Here is a 6,121-nt window from a genome sequence, read left to right as displayed (position 1 = left end):
GGTGCCCATCATGGCCTTATATAGGGCCATGATGGGCCCCTTACAATGAGTCCAACAAGGGGGAAAGGGGGGGGGCAGTCCAACAAGTGGGACCCTTATATAATGGGCCCCCATTACAACAAAATAGAAAAACATAAAAGGGGAAAGGGAGGGAATCCAAATTACTAAGGACCCCCTTCCAAAATAACGACAAAGACACACAGAAAAATGATGGACAAAACGACGTACATGATATGACGACGGCGACAAGAGGAAGGGGCGAAATAAATCAAAGCACGATAAAGAAACGAACGATATTTCACCTGGGAAGTTTGAAGCCGGGTGTCTTCGTTGGCACCTTGGTGTGCCGGTCGGGCGGAACGCTAACCGACGGGCCGTCGATGACGAGAAGGACGGCACTGAAGTCGTCTCCGAGGGAGCAAGCTTGCGTGCTCCATCATTTTTCTTGAAAACAATTTAATAATTATTTTTAGGAATGTGAAATTATAAATGTAATAATTAATTTGTTGACAGAAAAGGTAAGAAATTTATTTGTTTTTTAAATACATTTTAGTAATTATTTTGTTGCCAGGACATGCAAGAAATTAACTTCGTAATTAATATATTGACGGAGAAATTAAGGATTTATTGACGCGATCTTTAATAGAATTGAATAATTTTTTTACGGATAAAAAATTCATAGTTTAATAAATTATGAATATAATAATTTAATAAATTAATATATTGATGGAAAAATGAATGATTTACTGGCTTATAGTTTATTATGTTGTGATAATCAACGTATGGACGTAAAATTGGGAATATAAATAATTTAATAATTAAGTTCTTGATTGAAAAATTAAATATTTATTGAGGTTTTTCTTGAAAATAATTTAATAATTATTTTTATGAATGTAATATTTAATTTGTTGACGCAGTCTTTAATAGAATTGAATAATTTGTTCACAGATTAAAAAGTCATAGTTACATTTTAATAATGAAAAATATGAGTATAATAATTTGGTAAATTAATATATTGATGGAAAAATGAAGGGTTTAGTGACTCACCAAATGACTTTCATTTCGTTCACTAGTCATGACTTTCATCAATATAATAATATAATTAATTAATATAATGATGGAGAAAATGCCGAAATTTTCTCATTCAAGAAGAATGTGTAATAAAAACAATAAACACTCACGTTGACAAAGCAAAATGAAAATTTACTGTAACAGAAAATAAAAAAATGTCCACCAAGTTTGCAAATCGTTACAACATTTGAATGTTTGCAGCTTGGACGTTAAAAAATTCAAGAGCCGGTAACTGCACCTTCATCCACATATATTCGTGGGGATTTTTGCAGCATTAGGGCAGTAGTTTTCTCTTCCAGTGCTCTTTGTCTCTCTGAAACAATGGAGAGATTGAGGGAAAGCGCGAGAATTTCAAGGCCACATTCAACGAGTGGAAGTCGTGACAAGGGGTTTGTGGGGTAGAAGGTACGGCTGAACGCTTGCCATCCTACAAGAGAAGATCCACCGTCCAATAAGCAACTAGGAACCAAATAGTTGGACGCATTCATCCAAATTTAATCATCTTAATTCAGGACATGATGATCTCAACTAAAATTTAAAATTAACTATTTCTAGTGATAAATAAGACATCTAATCACATTATCACACATTTAAGATAATATTGATTCCCCTAACAAACAATTGGATACGAGCTTATATTGGAAACAAAAGCTGAGAACATTTCACACTACAAGCCTTGAATGATACACGGGGAAGAAACTTTTATTTTTAAAGAAATCCTTCCCCTACAATGGAATTAGGAGGAGATTTATTTCACCTGCCTCTTCCTGGCATGAAGGAACACATACAGGGTAGAGACACCCACAAATAAATAAATAAAGTTGAATATTTTGGCATGAAAAAGTTGGAATGTTGTGAGGCCAGGGATAGGAATGAATAAAATAAAATGGGTCTGCGGTTGCCATGGTGAGAAATACATAATAGAAATGATTTCGTTCTAGAACAAAAGAACTAGCTGTCTCCAATATGTCAAAGAAATGATCACATCACACGACAATGCCTCATCTAATTGAGAAATATCATATAGCCAGCAATATTTCAAATGATCTCTATTTTGAATGTGGAGACTAAGAGACTATACGCGTCAGTTACTTCTTGAAAAGTACCAAGCTGAGAAATTTACACGACCTAAATGAGGAAGGGATTACCCCCCAAAACTTCAAAATCACAGAAAGTAAGGGACACAAATGACCTTACCTAAATCAAAGTAAAGACATGTAGAACAGTATTCTTATCTCAAGTCCTGAGTGAATATTCTTTGAGGAAGATTGGTTTCAGAAGATACAGTTCTATCATTTTTGTCAAAAGTCAAAAGTCATCGTCTAAACGAATTCCACACTAAATTAATCACCATTCAATCAGGTGAATGGATATAAACAACCTTTGGTTTCTGATGGGAGTCAGTACGAGCGAAGCGGGAAAATCGGTAGATAGAAATGGAGCCCAACAAAAATCGGAAATGGAACAGACGCCATTAAAAACAAAATATTTAATCTCATTGATCCAAATTGGAACACAAGCCACTAAGAAGAAAACAACTTTCACAAGCCAAATTGGAACATAGGCCATCAAAAAGATTTGGGAAATTTGACAAAAATAGGATAACTGAAATAGATAATGTAGAAAGTATTAAGAGCGAGAAAGAAAACTCCGATGAAAAACTAGAGAGAAAAATTATCTTCTAATAACCTGGAACCAAAAGGAAAAACCTAAAGCCAATAACCAATAAAGTGACGCAATAATGAAAGTTCATGCACTGGTCGAGGTTTTATTTTGAAGACACTCCAAGGTTCACTACTAACCTCTCCTTCAGATCTAATGCTTTTAGGACCTCTAGTTGACAAGAGAGTATAACGTTCAGGTATGTTCGGAAGAGAATATAGGTGGTTGGTGTTCAAAATGGATTTAAATATATTGATTGAGAACTCAAAATGGATTGCGAGTTAGTTCAGTTCTCCAAAAAAAGGTACCTGAGCTCGGGGAAGACATCGATCGGTGAAGAAGAATGGAAGAGACAATTTTCCCAACCAAGATCACTGTTGCTACAAAAAAATTGTCAAGTAGAATTACATTAGAAGATTGGACTGATAGAAGTAAATTAAGAGTAACGACTTACACTAGTCTTCATCGTCAGAAAAGTCATTCACACTGTCTCCATTGCACAGATGAGCATTTTCGGCACTTAACCAACACTTGACTATGACCAGGAGCTCGATGCTTTCAGCAGTAAGATGTGCCCGCTTGAAAGTGATGATTGCATGTCCTGCGGAGAATAAATGCTCTGTTGGGGCGCTGGTTGCACATACTGAGAGAAACTCTTGCGCAATGGTAGAAAGTCACGGGTAGGTTCGTGCGCCTATTTGTGCCCACCATCCCAATGTTTTCTCATTGTCCTTCTTCTCCGTTGATTGTAGATATGCCTCCAATTCCTCAGCTGGAGTTGGTACTCGTCGTTCCTTCTCCCTAGCTGGCGTTGCGCCATCAACAAGTTCTGCGAGCCAGTCCTCATCCTCGGGGTCGCTACAAATCATTTCTTGCTTACCATGTTGGGGCATAAGTCGGTGGACAAATGCCAATGCCTCCTCAATGCCATTAGGATCGAGTGATGCTCCCATGTTGAAAGGGTCAAGAATTGTTGCTATTGTTGTGGCTCAGTTTTTCAAATCATCTTCTCATACTTCAACATCTTCCACTTCATGCTCTCCAAGCTTTGCGTATGGACGCAATTTGAGCAGCTGTCATCCTTCTTCCCAATCTGAATATTATAGACATATCAAACTTCAGCAAGATTGTGTTGATATGTCGCATCAGCGCCCTCAAGATGCGGATCACTTCCACGACTCTCACTATCTTCGAGCCACTAACATATTTTGTCATCCTATAAAAAGGCCCTAGAATGTCGCAGAAGTCTGCGAACATTTCCCACTATTCAGTTGAGATTCTCTTGTCCTTATCTGTCACTGACATGATTTGTAACGCCATAAAATCCATGAGTTCTCGCTTCTCCAACACGTCATGCAACGTGTCATGTGTACTGTTCCACTACGTTGGGCAGTCTAATGGGATTTGGTTGTGATTCTTTCGCATGTTGTTGCACGTCTTTACATACTGTCGTCGTCATTGTGTCGATGCTTGGATGCTTGTCATTAATCGCCGAAGAAGGACAATCGCGTCCCCCAGGACGTGGCCACTATTATGAACGACCATTTCTGCATGACTTGCCGCAGCCTCTTGCATGGCATCCAAATCATCTGTATCAGCGTCGTAATCAGGTTCATATGATGTGTTTGCAACGCTGCTGCCAGTACTCCTAAGAGGAAGTGTGGTCACCGATACACGTAATGATTGCAATGCAACCTGGATGATGATGTTCAACACGTGGGGAACACAGGGGACTTGTCGGTTCTCTGTGAAATGGTCATTAATCGACTTGAGTTCCTATGCGAGCAGTGCTATCATCCGCATGTTAGTTGATGCATTGTCTGTAGTGATATATCCAACCTGCATGCTAAAATGTTAGTTTTGCAATTAGATAGTACGACGTAAAATGAAGCCAGATTGGATGTCGTCGACCTTTGTCTTCAACCCGAAGTCTTCCAATGCTTCGATCAGTACTGCGCTCATATTCTCACCATTGTGTTTACCCACTAGCTCGCGTATAGCAAGTACACGTTCACATAGTTCCCACCAGTTTTTCACCCAATGAACCGTGATGACGAGAAGACCACACAAATTCTTGGTGGTCCACGCATCAACCGTTAGGGAGACCTTAGGGACATTTGCTAATAACTCTACGAGCTTCCCCTTCATGATCCCGTATAGCTTATGTGGCGCATCCTTTATTGCCTTTGAACCTGGCGGGTCAACTATCGTCTGCGTGGTGTACTTCCACATAATCTTGAACCGCACATTGTCCACTATGGCCCATGGGGAGTTTGTGAGGCAAAAAACTGTGCTATGATCTCCTTTGTCTTCTCCAGCATCTTCTTGGCAGCACCACCCTGCCTGTAAGCCTCAGTTATTGTACGTTGATCAATATTAGTGCCCTTCAGCTCGTGGTATAGTCTGCTATGACTGAACTCCAAGTGCCTCCAGAAAATGTTTGTAGACCCATCTTTTTGCTGCTTCAACTTATTCTGCAATGGGTCAACCTTTTGGTCGTGGCATAATATACGCCTGACCCAACCTTCGTGAAGTATCGCAATATTTCAGCCTTCCCTTTATGTTTGGGACGTGACGGCCCTACCACCAGTAGAGGGATCTCTTGAACATCCTTCTTCGAGGACTCTACTGCCAAGTCAACGCACCCGTCGTCAATTAGAGTTTCCATTGGCAACTGTGTCGTAGAGAATAGGTGGACGACCTCATTTAGTCAAATCCAAAAAATAAGTCATTCAAATTCAAAAATTAATTGTTCATTCATAAATTTATCTTCGAAGGGAAGGCGAAAAAGCTTCACATTAAAATCCATGAAGAATATCATCACCATTAATACCAGAATCAATAGGACACAAGAACTAGACTTATAAAAAATGAAAAAATTCCCTTCATAAACATATATATTCAAGTTAAGCACCATGACAATTCAATTATAAGTTTTATCATGTAAGAAACGTGGATAAAGCTTCACATTACACTCTATGAAGAAGATCATCACCAATTATGGACCCCATCGACATCAACGTCATTGTCAACAACCATAAGTTATCAATGTCAGCAAAGGTCAATGATGTTGACATTGCCAATTCTAATAAAAGTTTCCTAAAAAATTATCAATGGAAATTCAAAGGTTTACAGCCATATAAGATAAGTAATGAGATTTTGAACTCATTTCTTTTGATACTTAATACACTTTCTGTGAACATAATTTTCACTATTTGAGACTGAAATATAGAATTGTACATAAAAACAAGAAGCCAAATAACTTATGTATAGATAGTTACCTAATAACACGTACGTTGCCAAGACGAGTAGATTCCTGTTGTGTCTTGATCCTGGCTTTCTGCCTGTCGACTTTTGAAATGGCTATCAATAAATCAGACAACACTTA

The sequence above is a fragment of the Wolffia australiana genome, chromosome 2 (genome assembly GCF_029677425.1).
Source record: "Wolffia australiana isolate 7733 chromosome 2, ASM2967742v1".
Lineage (NCBI taxonomy): Eukaryota > Viridiplantae > Streptophyta > Magnoliopsida > Alismatales > Araceae > Wolffia > Wolffia australiana.
Note: the sequence above shows the minus strand (reverse complement) of the source record.